This window comes from Anas acuta, chromosome 1 (assembly GCF_963932015.1).
Source record: "Anas acuta chromosome 1, bAnaAcu1.1, whole genome shotgun sequence".
Classification (NCBI taxonomy): domain Eukaryota; kingdom Metazoa; phylum Chordata; class Aves; order Anseriformes; family Anatidae; genus Anas; species Anas acuta.
In genome coordinates this window covers 176,104,765-176,121,811 of record NC_088979.1, presented here as the reverse complement: position 1 = coordinate 176,121,811, position 17,047 = coordinate 176,104,765, and the positions used below count along the sequence as shown (strand labels likewise).

Here is a 17,047-nt window from a genome sequence, read left to right as displayed (position 1 = left end):
CAAGTAGTTTATATTAAAGTATTTTAATAGTTTAGAAGTCATGCATCATATGTGAACATGGGTGTAAGAATGGGCAAGTACTCTCATCACTACAAACCATGTGAACGTACTGCAAATGAGCTAAAAAGCAGTATATATCATTTTTCTTTCTTCTGCCATATTGTACTTTGTATAGCTCAGGTTGCATTTCTGATACAAGCCAGCTCACAGCTGTGTCAGGTTGCACATGGCTATGAATAAGTAGACTTGGGCGTACATGCATATACTTGTCAGAATGAATCAGCTGGCTGTTTGGTATGTAGGCTGAAGGGAGATATTAACAACAGAGCAACTTGAAGGCAAAAAGGAACAGGCCTCTGATGGAGAAGCTTAATAAAAGGGGTTTGAAGGTTGTGCGGCTAATCTGTGGTGGATTGGAGGTATGGGGTGGGGACTGGGCACAGCAAAATAGGCTGAACATAGTGTTTTAGAAAATTTTAGGGTAGCAATAAATTCAAGTTTTGAAGTGGTAGCAGAGAAGGATTCACCAGAGGGATTCAAAACCATGTGGTTTAACAACAACGTTGCACAAAAATTGCCACTGAGACAGAAAGGATTGGCAGGAGAAGAGCTCAAGACCGGAGCAAGACCCTAATAACAGAAGAGAAATGATGAGCTGCAGAAAGGCAATGTTTGCTGAGACATGGAGATGAAATGATAGATACTAGGGAGAGATTTTGGATAACTGATGGTAGGATAACAGAGAAGAAAGAAAAGGCAAAAATATAGCTCATGGTCCTCAAAGATTAGGAGACTAATAGTAGTAATAGTGATAGAAAAAGGAGCAGAAAGGATTTGAAAGTGAAGATGGGAGAACCATCTGTTTAAGGTGGCAGAGGCAGGCCTAAGAAGAGAGATTAGCCGGGCATAGGAGATAAGTTATTGTGACAGGTGCATTTTTGAGTCATCGGTAGATAGCTTTATAAGCTATATGAGTGGAAGAAAGTGTTCACAGTCACTGCAGAGTGAGAAGAGCAGGGGTTGAGGCCCAAGCTCTGCTTTATCATCATTATATCAGAAGAAAAAAATATTTTTTGGAACAGAATACCAATAACTTTTCTGTATTTATGGCTCTCTTACTAAAGGTTGTATCTTCTTGTTTGAAGCATGAAAGGAAACTAGTGGGAATATTTTTTTTATCCAACTGAGTTCGTACAGGTCTATTACTTCAATGGTAATGTAAGGAAGGTTGTAAATAAAGTTTCTTTCTTCCTAATTGAAGGAAAATGCATTTTAAAACTGTTCTTATTGCATATTTGAATTGATTCATAGCTCTGCAAAATATGATTGAATTATTCCTCTGTGAAAAGTGGACTTCAAGTAATGATGGGTTCCAGTCAGGGTGCTTTAGTGTAATTGGCAAGCAGCCGTCCATTTTGCTCTCAGTGTGATGTTAGACTTGAATGGAAAATAGAGAATCCAAGGTAGAGCCTTTCACAGGAATTGTGTAGTGGATTGTTCATAGGCTCATAAAATGCTCCGCAGTACACATTATTAATTAGGTAAATACGTTACATAAAGAGAAAATCTTTCTATTATTGTGAAAAAGGACGCAGGATAGTTTAAAAAAATCAACTGAACTTTTTAAAAGGGATTGCTGTGTTATATACCTGTGGTACAAAAGGTGTGGGTGGTGTTTTTTTTTTTTAAGTGTGTGTTTCAATTATACATTAGAAACATTCTTTTAATTTTATTATTGCTTCTGCCTTGCTAGATTTTTGTGTGTAGTTATGACTATTTCTGTATTTTAAAAAGAAATCAGAAATTGTAGTGAACACTATATGCTCCTATTCTCTCCTTGTAATCCATTGCTCACTGAAGGCAATGACAGTTACTTACCTTGCACTGGATATTGTGGGTGATAAATACACATATGTTGTCAGACTTTTTTTCCTAGGTAGATATTTTTTGAATATATTTGAATATAGAGTAAAGGTTTTTGACTCTTCTATGCGGTTAGAAGGGATGGGTGGATGGCTCTGGAGGAGTAGGGCTGGAGGCCAGGAAGTTCTGAGTGTTGGGTTTCCTTTCTCCCATAATGTCATTACAAAGCTGTAGAGACAACTCATATTTTGCTTCAGTTTCTTCATCTGTACAATATGGATAGTGACAGCTGACTAAGACTAACTTAATTTTAATAAGCATTTGAGTCAATTGATCTGAAAAGCTTGCCATCTTTTCTCAGATAGGTTCACGTTACTATATTTTATTTAAATTTCATAAGGTTAAAAAAAGCACAGTAGCTTGTTCATTTTCCTAATGTGATATGGGGTTCTCTTGTGGTTATTGCTCTCTGCTATCACGTCTGTCTTGGAAAGTGCCTTGAAACAGCTAAATGCCTTATTATCAGGAAAGAATGAATAACTGCAATCACTTCTTCTCAGATTTACCTACTTAATGAGTGAGGAAAGGAGATTGCTTTATAAAAAAACAATAAAATGTTTTAATGTATTCTCAGCAAAACTTCTAAAATTCTTCAATTGATGCTTATCCTACCTTCACTGTGAGACTACGATATTTTCCCCTCAAATTACCTGGATGTCTTGCAAGAATTTGCTCCAAGTGTGAAACCTCTTTTGAGCAGATCAAGTAACTTAAGCAATTATGCTTCATTTGCTCTAACATTTCTTCTTCCATAATAGAACAAGATTATTCTGCCAGTGGTTTGTTTTTTTTTTTAACCTCTGTCACATGAAATTAATATAATGTAAATATTGTCTTGTGAAGAACCAGTACTCTCCTATCTAATGTCTTTATGTTTGTGTTACTGCATATCCGTTCACCTTCTCCCATCACTGTTCTAGAATACAATTCATACTTCTATCTCCTCCCATGCTTTAGAGAATGTATGTGCAGACTATACTAAATATACAGTATCAGACCCTGTTCCCCAATAAAAAGTGGTATCTTCAATTTCACTTGTTGCCATAAACTCCTTAAACACAAATTTCTTTAAAAGATTAATTACCATTTACCCCCAAAACAACACATTGCAAGGAGATATATGTCTGGTTGAGTATTTCTCTCTCTCTCTCTCTCTCTTTTTTTTTTTTTCTTTTTTTTTTTTTTTTGGCTATGAAACTAGGGTTTACTGAAATATTCTACAAATGTACACTTTTAACGGTACAAGTAAGATGGAGAGTACAAATAAAAAGCAAACTCAATAAATGCACATCTTAATTATGAAGATTTTTGAATGATTTCTTTAGAATTATACTTTCAATATGTTGTTGAGCTGTACTTGCATGCTGATTGGCCAACCTTGCTTTCTGCTATATAGTTCTCTGGCCATTTTATACTGATTAGGTGTAAACATCTTTTCAAAATCCTCTGTGCTTTTCCAATCATTTCAGTTTTCTTATTTTTTTCCCAGGTTCCTACAGGGAGTTGAGAAATAGTAACTTGATAGATGAAAGCTTCATATTGTGTTGATATATTTTATTATGGAGAATCAGTATTCTAATAAATTTTTAAGAATATGAAAGGTGGAGACCTGTGATCCCTTAAACAATAATGTTATTTTAATGGAAGAATTTTTCTTTTCAATGCAGCTGACTTAAGAATTATGGCAATAGTAGCAATAATTTTGTTGGTATCTCACACTGAATATCTGTTAGTGAATAGGCTTATGTTGACATTAATAGCATTCACATATTTATTTGCTGCCATAAATACATTCTTCTATTATAATGTAGTGTATTATGTTACATTTTAGACATGTTTATGTTGTATAAACTGTGCTCTTTATATGGTGATCTGCATTCTTCACTATGGTACAAATATAAGCTTAGATTTTTGAAATTGCTTAATATCCACACTGGGGCCACAATAATGGCAACCTCATAATACATCTAATTTCCTAAACATGGTAACAAAGCAGTCAGTCCTTGGACACTTCCCACTGAGAAATCAACATTGTGAAGGTTTCTCACTGTTGTAGTAATCAACCTTCTTAATCTACTAACCAACCTTCCTAATGCGCTGAGCATTGCTCATTGGCTTATACAGACTTCATCTGTGTGTCAGGCCTTTGGAGGCTACCTTGGCATGTGACAGACCTGTCACAACAATCACGACTTATGTTGTGGGACATGGCAAGTTAGAATTTCTGCAAATGTGTATTTGCATATCTTATTAGCATATCTTTGAATTTAAAGCCACGTAAAGCCTTTTATTGTTGTTTCTGAATTAGGCACCTAACCTGGTTACATTACGCAGATGTGCTCAGTCTTATTAAGAGCCTGTTGCTTAGTTCCCTTAAATATCAGGAAACTTTCTGTGGGGTATAATTATTAGACTTCTGCTACAAGCATAGTAGAAATTGAGCTCTGAGACTTATCAAAAGCATGTTCATCTCTTATCTCCACCAAATCCAATGGTACTGTATACATACTTCTGAACCCCGTAATTACCAAATTTAGAGATTACACCAATGATCTATGTTAGGAACCTCTTTATTCAGCTTGCTGGCTGAACCTCCACATAGAGCTCCTCATCTTGAAAGGCTTGATGATTTACTGTTCTTGTTTCTACCCTACATGGGGGAACAATTTATCTTTATTTTTACTTTTTTTTCATCTAGATCTGTTAGAGTTGATGACATAGGGTATATTGTTTCTAACAGAAATTCTTATACCATGTGAATGACATGCATGTGCAATTACTAAAATTCATGTCTGCTGAGGACATTAATAAAGTGACTTAAATACAGAATATCAAGTGAAAATACATTTTATGTTTGTGTGTGCACGTACATGGATTTCTGAATTTATTTTTATTAGTAGTTTTCTTTTTGCATCTTAGGAAACTTAACGTGAAGTTAGGGTATACATTTCAAGGCAGAGAAGAACCTTCTTTCTTGTCTATGCTATTATCGCTCTCAGTTTTGAAGAAGGTGTGAGAATTCCTTTCTGGGCTTTACAAGTAGGTCGAGATTTGTCTACTGAGTGGGTGTTATTAGTATTTTTAACAGCCTCAACAGTTACTAGAGAAGATGTTTTAAATCCACAGGACAGTGATTGCTTGTTAGACTACTACAGTTGCTATGAAACAAGCTGAAAAATGGCCTGGGTTACTTAGGAAATTGCAAGTACATAGGCAGGCTTAACTTTTTTTTTTTTTTTCTTTTTTCTCCCTGCAGTGCTTCTGTTTTTGATAGAATCACCAGTCTCATTTTTAATGTCTAAATTATGCTATTGAGGCACATGGTAGTAATTTAGTACAAGGCAACGTCTTATTGGGAACATTCTCTAGCATTGCAATTTCTAAAACCTAATTTTTGCTGAGTACCCCTTAATGAAGCATATGTCTTCTACCTCTCCGTGCTGCTTGTATGGAGCTAATGCTGCAAGTTTGTAGCTTTTGCTGTTCTGCCTCCGCACCTGTATAAGGGTCCAATAGATATGTCTTGATAATAAATGTGATTGTGCTACTTTCAAAACAGAAGCAGCTGTGCTCTAATGGCCATCTAGGAAGCCTGGGATATGTATGCAAGTGAAGTATGTAAAGTAGGTGGCATGAATAATCCCTTACTAACTAGAAATACTCAGTTTCCAAAGGTCAAACCTCTAATATGTTGCAACCTTCAATTACAGTAGTTCGGGTTCATACTGGTGGGTTGAAACAGCTGGTTACATGTCACTGCTTTCAAAGATAAAATATAGCTGTTCATGGTTCTTTAAGTTTTGAGTGAATCCACCAGTCCTTCATGGATATTTTCTTTTGCAGTGCACTCTAGGACAAACGTAGTCTGGGTATCTGAAGAGACAAGTGAGATGTATGTCTCTGATTTTCAGGATTCTGCTGGAAATCAATTGCTGCAGATTTTTATCTGTCAGCTTGCCCTTGGCTCTCTCAAGGAGGTCCCAAATGATCCATCAGGACGATTCATCGGGAGAGTGTTAGTGGTGGTTGTCGATGTTAACCTGTGGTGTGCTGGTGACACAAATAGCCCTTAGTTTGTAGATAATCTTGGGGAGGCTGATAAGAACAACCTCTGCCTCTTGAAATGTAAAGCTTCCAGAGGCACATACTGCTTGCACAAAAGCTGTAAATTAGTTGGGACTGCTTTGACGAATAGTAGGAAGTTGGGTAATTGGGTGATTCTTATGGATTTAATGGAGACAGAACAAATCACTGAAGTACAATGGCAGGTTTACATAAAATTCTGAACAGTGAAAATGATTAAAGGAGGAAAACAGATAAACTTATAAAAGAACAAAATCAATCCTGTGATTTGCAGCTTAATGAGTTGTAGGTTGTGCTCTGGCCTCAAATCTTGCTTGAACCTTGCTCAGAGGGTGCTTATCCAGTAAAATCCTTAACATATGCATAAATGTAAGCACGTGAGGAATCCCATTAATAACAATTAATATTGTGTTGACAGTCACAGGAGACTACTTGGCCACTTGAGCAGTCCAAAGGGCCTGGGGGTGGTCAGTAGCTGTGAGGCGGGTCTGAGGTCCTGAAGCCCAGGCAGGGACAGACCTCTGAGGTACAAGGCCAGGCCCAGGCCCAGCTGCACAGGGTTCCTGTGGGTGAGGGGGGACCCCTCAAGGCTTCCCCCATCTGCAGGACCCATGGTGACATGGCTGCACCACCTCAGAGCTGGCTGTGGGCAACGGCAGCCAAACCCCCATAGAGAGAATGAGATAGCAGGGCCTCTGGGTCTGCTTGGGACCCTGGTGCTTGTTTTTGCATTGTAACAAAAGTACCATTCATATACCAGCAGCTTGCCAGTGTTTTTAGTTAGTAGCCAAATAATTCAGACATACCTACTCTTACCCAGTTGAATATATATTATATATATATTCATATATTCATTATATATATATATATTCATAATATATATTTATATATATATTATATATATATTCATATATATATATATTTTTTATATATATTTTATATATATATATATATATATATATATATATATATATATATATATATAAATTATATAGTAGCGGAAATAATCTCAGAAAATCATCCAGGTTTGCTTTATAAGGGGAAAGGATTCGCCCAAACAGCAATTTATCCCGTCCTGGAATAGATATCTGAGACAGGAGGTTTTAAACAACTTCCAGTGTACTATCTTTCCCAGTTTAGGTAAGCAAGAAAAATGACAAGCTTACTGTAAAAAGAGCTAGTTTACAATCAGTAGCTGCTCTTCAGTCCAGGGAAACCCATGATAAATTTTGGCGTTCATAGCTGTTTCAGTTACCTGTATTTGACCTTTAGCAGCAAACTAATCTCTTCAGCATGCATTGTGTAGGCATTGTGAAAATAACTTAAAAACGTAATTCAGGATTTGTTTTTTTTTCTTATTTGTATGTCTTTTAAATGCATTTTTTTTAAAAGTAAGATTTAAAAAATAGTAGCTGCATATATGGATACATTGTTTTGTAAAATTGTTGAAGAAAAACATTTCTGTTTTATTTTCACAATAGTCTCACTTCTAGTGTTTCTCAGCATTTAGAAAATACACCCTACAGATACATCCTTAGTAGATCTGCATTTCTCTTATGAACAATACATTTATTTTCAGGAACAACTTTGAATACTAGATGTATTGAATGTAAAAGGATGTGCATAAATGCTTTCTGCTGGGTAACTGAAGTATTTAAAAAAAAATTCTTTATTAAACTAGAGACATGATAGAACACTGAACAAATCATGCTTTTGGACATTTATTTATTTCAGGAGGAGGAGAAACTATAGAGACATAAACTTTAAGAATATCTGGTTTGCTTACATATCTAAAGTATCACCTGAATAAAGGTTTTTCTGTTTGTTTGTTTGCTTTAAGAAAAATAAATCAAACTTCAGATGCTGGTAGATTATTTGGATCATTATTTTGTTTTTAACAAATCCTTTAAAATTAAATTGAACAGTGCTATGACTTCCTTTTGTTCTCTCCTTTTTCTAGCCATATTTTCTACAGCTTGGGCTCTTGAACAAAGAGCAGTTTATTATTGATTTTACTTCGTTATTCTATTTGAACATCCAGGGACAGAAAGTGTCAACAACGTGTTTCTGCTATATCCAAACTATGTTGTGTTTCTTTTTTTTTTAAATATCATCAGATAGAATCAAGAGCAGACTTGTTTGTTGATGGAATAGATGCAGATCTTTTTTTTTTTTTTCTGATGCTATGCTAAATTTGTGAGGAAATGTTTTTATCAGTTTAATACTTTGAAATTCTGTGCATCATTTTCTTGCTCTAAACTAATACAATAATAATATAATTATCATACAAGAATAACTTTTACTAGGTAGTTTTGGAATTTTCATTTGCTTTATTTGCCTGTCAATGCAATTTCTGTAGACCTGCTTATTGATATTAAAAAGAATTTATATAAATAACAAGGGAAGAAACTGGTCTCCATTAAGTAAACTATATATTTTTCTCTCAAAAAAATAGAAAACCATGCATTACTTGATGGACTCCATATGTAGTTTCAAATTTCATATTTAAATGGTTGAATATCAGATGTTGAAACTAAGCATTTCAAAGCTGAATTACCTCTTCTCTGAGTAACTTTTTTTGATAAGCTTATATTATTTGAGGTGTTCTTTGATTCCAGAGAAGTGATCACCTTCCTTTAATGTAGAATATATTAAATTGAACTGGTATTAGTCAGAACAGACATTTATAGTAAAAACATATTTTAATAGATTTTTTTTTTTTTTTGTCAGGTGTAGTTCACAAATAATTCTTTTTTTTTACTTCTGGAGTTGTTACATGGAAATTAATAAATCTAGGATTATTCTTCTATTCTCAGAGTTAAATTTCAGGAGAATATCAGGTAGGAAATTAATAGACATTATTTTTTGCTTATAGTCTTCATGGCCTGATAGTGCTGACATTTTCGGAACTTATCTTTTGGACCAGACTTTTCCTGTTCTATCTTTTAATAGATAGAGCAGACAGTAAGAAAAGTAGCTGCCTAGGTTTGATTACCAGACCGGGAGTCTAGTCCCTATATCATTTTAAAAGAAATGCTTTAGCATTATGACAAAAGAGTCATATTTATAGAAAATGTAGTTGAGGCATTTTGGTTGCATAAGAATGTGGATTTCAGAAGTAGGAATTAGTTCTGTCAAAATTCAAGGAGTGAGGAAGGAATATTCATTAGAAGGATCTCAGTGAAAAGTAAAGAAAAAAGAAAAAATACAAATACTTTGTGAGCAAAGCTGAAGTCTGATTTAATGAGGGTGATCTGAGAAGAAGAAAATATACAGCTTAATGTATCTCTTGTTTAGGAAGACTTGACTTGATTGGAAGTTTGGAAGTACACCAAAGCTAATTCTGCTATTTAGATGACATTTTAATCAAAACCAGTCATAATGGGTTCAATGATTAATCTTAAAAGCAGAATACTTAAATGATTCTAAGTTTTTTGTTTACTAGTATCACAGTTCCAGGAGTTTTTAAATGTATGAAGGAATTACAAAGATAGATAGCATTGCAAATTCATTATCTAACTAATTAGTATTTAAGACAGAGAAATGGTCATGCTATGTGAAATTACAGGTTCATACAGATATTATTGGATGTAGTCCTTAAAAATACAATTATGGTGCTCAGATACTTAGTTGGCTTAAGTTATGTTATTAATTTGAAACAGGCACCATGTTATGTACCTAGGATGTTAAGTGTTCATCAAGTGAAATGAAACCAAGTAAAACTTGCCCTTTTAGGAAATGTATAAAGCAATATGAATGTCCTATTGCCATACCAATGAATAGATTCCTTTAGATTTTCCTGTACTTACTGAAAGTAACAGTAGCAATAAATGCTGTTATAAATAAAAACATGTTGGCACATGCTTTGTTATTATCAAGTATCCCCAACCTCTGCTGCATCTGCAGCAGGCTTGCTGCTAATGTATGCTTCTGCATTTTCATTGCTGTTGATAAACCCTCTAGCTAGGTTTTGCTTACCCATTCATGGGTTGTGCTACCCATCTCAATGTTCCTTTTGCTGAGAAGATACACCACTAATTCTTAAAAATTGCTAAAAGGCTTTGTCAAAAACGGTTTTGATGTCAGGCTAGTTTATTAAATGTAAAGTGTATATGTAAATCTTAAAGCCTATTCATTAATAGTTGTACTGCTCAGTCATTTTATAAGTGTTATTATTCCAGGTATATGGAGAGGTAACAGGTGTAGACAGTATAAATGACATAAATCAAACAGAAGAACAGAACTAGTATATTTTAATATTTAATTTCAGTGGAGAGCTTGGTATATCTCTTTAAACCTAAGAAATTCTTGAAAAAAGGCTTAGACTTTTAAAATTGCAGCATTCGGCATTTTGATATTTTCTGTTAACACATGTTCATCGGTGCATAACACTAATTTTATTTTCTTCTAGACTATATAAATTGAGGCATGGCCCCCAGTAGTAAGGCAATGAATGTTTAAAGCATTTATGCATAAAGCTGCCTCAAAGGATAATTAGATGATTATAATGTTACTTGCGTTGAGATAGCCAATTAAAAAAAATCTATTGCTCCCAAGCTTAATTATTTGAGTAATGATAACATATTAGCTACTTCTAAATTTGAGTTACTATAGCCAGCTATGAATAAAAAAAAAAAAAAAGGAAAAACATGAAATTCAAGATTTACTCGTGAAGACCAATAGACAGAAGTTTTACTAAATTTTAATTTTGATAGTTTTCTATGTTTCTTCTTCCTTTTTTTTTTTTCTCCTATAATCTTGGACATTTCATAATCGGCTAATGAGTGCTTTATAAATGACCCTCTGCTCTTGTGTGATGTGTGTGATGTGAATGCGAAAGCATTATCCTTATGTGTTGTATGGAGGTTGCACATGCTACTAACTGCTTTTCAAGGTGGCAGGCATGAATGCATCAGCTTCCATTGCCAGCTTCCCTTACAGCTTGTGTAGCTTTGAAAGCCTCTAATTTGTCTTTAACTAGCCAGTCTACTGCAACCTCAGCATTGCAAAACTAGTGGGATTTACGCAGTTTTTTAAAACTGCTGTTTTAGTGTGTCATGTCTCCTTTAGTTACAACAAAATTTATCTTTTATTTACTTTTTACAACTAGACATTAAGCCATTTGTAAACATTTCTTCAGCTCAGTGTGAACACTTTACTGACATCATTCCATTCAGTTATACAGGAAAGAGTGAGGGGAAAAAGTAAAATTTCCTGGTTGTTACACCAGAAGACACACCTAACAGCTTTGCCTTCTGTAAATTAATGAGTAGAATTTCAGATACTGAGTGTACTCCAGTCCGTTGTTTGCTAGGATGTGTCTGGTGATGCTGAATTCCACTGCTGATTAAAGTTTCTTCACTATTTTAAAAACAGACTACAAAAACACATTGTTCTCTTCCAATTTCCTCTGTAACAAATAAAATCAGTAATTTACAAAGTTACTGTTTAGACTAATAGGGTCTGTAGATATAATGTTAAATAGACCGTGTATTTGTCAAAAGAACACTGACAATAGCTGTAATAGTGCAGACTATGCATTAACAGCAATGAAAATTTTGTTAAGAAATTAGCTGTTTCTATAAATAGAACTGCAGATGTATCGGTATAAAGATATGCATATGTCACATGTTTTTATACATTGAATAGTTCAGCACTGATTAATAATTCAGAGATATCCAAACTCAATTATGTAGTTTAAACAAACAGGTATGGTTTGTGTGTTTAAAGGAATTTTACTCTCAGGCATGATATTAATATGTTGAAAATATATTAGAGTTTTTTTTCCATGAAAATATGAAGAGAAGAAAAAAATTGATGCATAGCAGCATATATTACCTAACTGTGTGACCACTGATAACCACTTTGTACTGCTTATATTCTCAAAAATGGTGCTATATGTATCAGACTAGAAAAAGATTAAATCTTTTTTTTTCTTTTCCTTTGATTTTCAAAGCCTTATATTGCACTGAGAAGAACTTCTTATCTTTATTAAAACCTCAGTATCTGCATTTTTATTTATAATGTTAGAAACATAAAATTGAAACCTGCAAGTTGTGAAGGATAAAAAGTCATGTTTAAATAGAGACGCTAAATTACTCCTTCTAAGAGCCAATAAAACCAAAGAGCATTCATTATAAAAGTAATAAAAACTTATGAGTCCTATTTTATTAAAACTACTATCCAGTTTCCTGATGGGTCTGGATTACTTAGAGGATAAACCAGTGACATTTTATGTCTTGCAATGAGGTTTACATTGAAGGTGAGGTCTCCTGAAATTAGATTGGTAGTTTTAATGTGAATCCTAAGGGACGAATTCTTATGTTGTAAGATTGCAACTCCCAGTTTAACATGAGCACCTTCTTTTCATAACATCGTTCTGCCTCTTTTTATACTGACCATTCTGCCTTTGTTTATATTAGCAAAAAATTATTTTGTCTCATGATTAATGAATGATACAGCACTAGCTTTTTGGAAGTAGTACTAGACACTAGCACTAAGTCTTGGAGTCACATGTAATGCAATTCATATTTGATATCCTTGTTGCTTAGTAATCCATGATAGATATTTTCTTGTTTATAATAACTTTCAAAAATTATCACAAAGGCTAGTTGAAATTTAAACTAAATATATTTCTTTAAGGGATTTTAATATTAATAAAAATTGTAGTTTCCAAGCATACTTTTACTGAAAACATTTTTATATCTATACAACAGATAAATATTAGGTCAAATTAAAAAAGCTGAAGGTGTTTACAAATGTGAAAACATACTGTATGTATCCGATCCACACTAGTATTTTTGTCCATGTTTAATGAATATTATTATATCATCACAATGATTGGAAAGTACAGCAGTGGCGTCTCTAGTCCTTAAGCTAGCTGAACTAATCCCTTGAATATTTTAACCCTTTGAATATGTTGTCTGAGCTATAACAAAGTGACAGGCAAGGAAAGAAAGAACACAGAACACATTGATGGGGAGAAGAATAGTTCAGATGGAACAGAAAATGAATATATGAACTGTACAGTTGGGACTGTACAAATAGTCCCAAACTGGTAGGAAAGGAAGAAGAATGAAGACCAGAGAACAAACTTTCATGGCTATTAAGAGAGAAAAAAGCATAGAAAATTAAGAACAAAAATGCTAAATTGGGTGAAAGCTGAGTAAAAGTGGGAGTAATAAACAAAAAAGTCCTTATCCATGTCAGTGATTGGACACCTACTGCTTAAGTAATCGGATGTCTTTAAGGCATTCAAATAATGTCATTGCAAGGTGTACATTTTAAAATATTTTGGTATATATAAAGGAACTAAAGAAAAATATTATTTAGGAAGATTTTCAAAATTATTTTTGACTTGCTTGTTTAACACGTTAGCATGAAAAGCAGAAAGGGTTGTTTTTTCCAATGAGTAGAACTGCATCACCAGCTTTGGTGCATCAGGACCTTAATCTTTGTTTTTGATATTTATGACTAAAGCTTTAAGCACTTCTCCAATACAGGAACAAATTCCAACAAATACAGAGTGCCACAAATGTGCAGCAATTACACAGAGCTTGGAAGCCTGGACTTTTAGTTAGTTTACATTGAATTGTTTTGCAGTCCATTACAAAATCCGAGTTCTAGTTGATTATTATAGCCCCTCTCCTCTAGTTCGCTACTTTTGTGCCACAATTTAAGTCTTCACTAGTTATGGAAAAATTTGTCATGTACATTTAATGCATTTTTTTAACTGGTCCTTCTTCTCATCTCATCCATTTTTATGTTTTTTATATTCCTCAACAAACCAGGCTGCGGTTACTTGTTTATCTGACATATATGAGAAGGTACAGGAAAATGGTAGCCAAAGTAGACCCATCTTGCTGTTACAGAGGGCCTTGCAGATGAATCAACATGTGTCCCTATCTTATTCTAGGCTAATTTTATTTATTGTTTTTAATACCAGAATAATTCAAAATTATTAAGTTTTCATATTTCTAACTGGAATATTTTTGTAATTGTTTCTCTGTGAGAATTTCTAATTGTCCCTGTTTGAATGAAAGCAATTTCTGAAATGTTAAAGTTGTCTTTTCAGTACAAAATCATTTTTCTAATAATTTCTATTAGTGTATGTTGTGGTTTAACCCAGCAGGAAGCTAAGCACTACACAGCTGTTTGCTCCCCCAACCTGTGCCATGGGATGGGGGAGAGAAATGAGAGAGAAAAAAAAATAAAAACTCATGGGTTGAGGTAAGGACAGTTTAATGGGACAGAAAAGAAAGAATGGGGCTCTTGATGCCCAGCCCCTTCCTGAGCTGCGGTGTCTGTCCATCTCCCACCTGTCCCCCATCCCTCCTCCTGGCTAACACCCCATATTAATTGCTCAGCATGATTCCATAATGGTATGGGATACCCCTTTGGCCAGTTTGGGTCAGCTGTCCTGGGTCTGTCCCCTCCCAGCTCCTGCTGCACCCCAGCCTCCTTGCTGGCAGGGCAGAGCAAGAAACTGGAAAGTCCTTGGCTGAGTGTAAGCACTGCTCTGCAACTACTAAAACATCGGTGTGTCATCAGCATTATTCTCATCTGAAATCCCAAACAGCACCATACCAGTTACTAGGAGGAAAATTAACTCTATCTTATCTGAAACCAGGACACTGTAGAAGATAGTAATTTGGAAGTTGATCCTGAGAGATATTTTAGCTTATATCATCAGCTGATAGATGGATATGTAGTTATGTTTCACACTGCTGAAGCCATTTGTACTGACAGCTACTGAGCAAGAAAATGTGAGGGAGGGTTGTTATTTTAGTTGGTATTTTAGTTTCTGCTATCCCCAAAATTGTCACAAAGTAGTACAAAAGCTTTGCAGCTGAGAAAATTCTATCAGGAGGAGTTTGTCTTTTAAGCACTTTTCCATCCACTTAAATTTGCAGGCTTTTTTTTTTTTTTTTTTTCTTCTTCTTTTTTTCTCCTCAGATAGTACAGAAATGTGTCTCTGGAACTGTCTTACTGTACAGACTGCTTACCTTCTCCATTACGCCACAACTACCTTTTATTTTGCTTTCCTTCCCATCTCCTTTCAACACTATTTTCTTCTACTCTTTTTACTCTTGAAAGAGGCTCACTTTGTGTTTATTGCACTGAGCTGTTACAAAGAGCTAAGGAGGCCAGATTTCCTGCACAGATCTCTCTCTAAATTCCATCTCATTCCCTGACATTATCCATCCCACTGTGGTGCACTCCGTTGTTTCCTTTACTGTCTCCCAGAGCACTAACTCCATCCCTTCTCCAGGTTGCCATTGCTTTGTCTAGTTTCCATCCAACGCATTGTATAGTACCCACTATTGCATTGTGAATTCCCACCGAGGGCTGTGGAAGGGGTGGAAATATGTCATGGCTAGGCTGGCCATGGTGCAGAGCATATGGAACAGATAACGTTTTGTTCACTCTTATAGCCTTTTTCCACGAGGGTCATTAATTTAAGTGTCTCCTTCCTCAGCTGCTGATTTTCATTAAATTTGCAAAAAACTTAACACTGGAGCTTAACACATTGAGCTTTGTAATTCTGAGCTAAATTGGGTGCAAATCACTCAACAAATTAAAATAAAATTTTCAAAGAGGTGGATCTGTGGAGATAGGCAATGCAATCCCATCAGTGTTGGTTTGCTTCTTACTTCACAAAGAAAAATCTAAGCTGTAAAGATAGCCTGGATGGCTCGGGATTCTCTACACTGAACACTGCTCAATTTTTTTCTAGGGTAGTTTGAATACACGCCTGTCCTATTCTTATACTTTTCCCTAAACATCCTTTTTTGGTCATTGTCAGATAGGAGGCTAGTTTATGTGGACTGTCCTCACTTTCTTAAACTCAATTACAATGAGACTGATTTCAGAGATTTCTTTTTGTAACAAAGTGCAGAGGAGACTGATATACAGGAGAATTACGCAGGTATCTGTAACTTACTCTGTTAAAGCAGTGCCCCAAATAAGCAGAATTAGAGAACTATTAGAGAAATACAAGGAAACAAACACAGGGATGGAAAAAGAACAGGATAAGTAAATTGTACTTACGTACAATTGTACTTATGTACAATTTACTTATCCTGTTCTTTACTTATCCTTTACTTATCCTTTTCTGGTACCAAAAATAAAGAAATATATGAGTGGGCTCTGAGACTGGCCCCAAAACTAGTTCTGATCATCTGGCTTCAGTTCCTTCAAAACTATGCTGTTATTTCAGTCTATTAGAAGCATTTTAATAACAGCTTGAGTGTCTAAGCAGCTCTTTCTGACTTTAGCGCACTTTGTGAACACGTGAATACTGCAGTGCAATAGGTAAATTATTCCCATTTTAGTTATATATAAATTACAGAAAAAAATAGGTTATGTCATCCTTTTAAGTTTCAGGATATTTATTTTCTTTTACAAGAGTATTTTTAGAGACCTTTTCTGTCATTGTAGTTTTCAGAGTCCTTCACATATTGGCAAATTCTATCTGCTTGTTCGGTCTCTTTATTTTATTTTTTTGACATTGCTCTCTCTCTCTGTTGGGATTCACATGTACGCATATTCTTAGATTTCCTTTGTGCCTAAAAATAGTAACACTGCCTGTTCTTAACCTATTTTCCCACATTATGCCCTTGTAGATTCAGATTCACTTTGAAGATTCCTTGAATATCTAAACTCTTCCTCTAGAGCTAGAAAGTTGACCTGCACTCACACTTTGTTCCAGTTACTCAATGAACAACAGATTTATTCACTCCTTCTTATATTTGTCATTTTTAGAAGCTATGTTTGATGTGTATATTTGAGTGGGACGTGCAGAATATTGTTGCCCCTATGTTTAACTTTCTGGTGACATTCATGTTGGTTCTTCTCCATCTCCGTGATATCTTGTCTAGAGAGAGTAATCATGACCTTATAACTTACCATAATGATAACTTTTATGTAATATCTCATTTGAATATAATAGGAACTTGGATGACTGTCTTCTTTTTGTGATTCAGGATTGATGCTTTAAGTCAGATATAGACATAATTCCAACTGGGCAAAAAACTTTAAT

At 34.7% G+C, this 17,047-nt stretch overlaps 1 protein-coding gene across 5 annotated transcripts in view; it reads left to right on the top strand.

Moving 5' to 3' along the window:
• Positions 1-17,047, top strand: part of IMMP2L (inner mitochondrial membrane peptidase subunit 2) — a 474,976-nt gene that overhangs the window by 151,840 nt on the left and 306,089 nt on the right. The window lies entirely within an intron of this gene.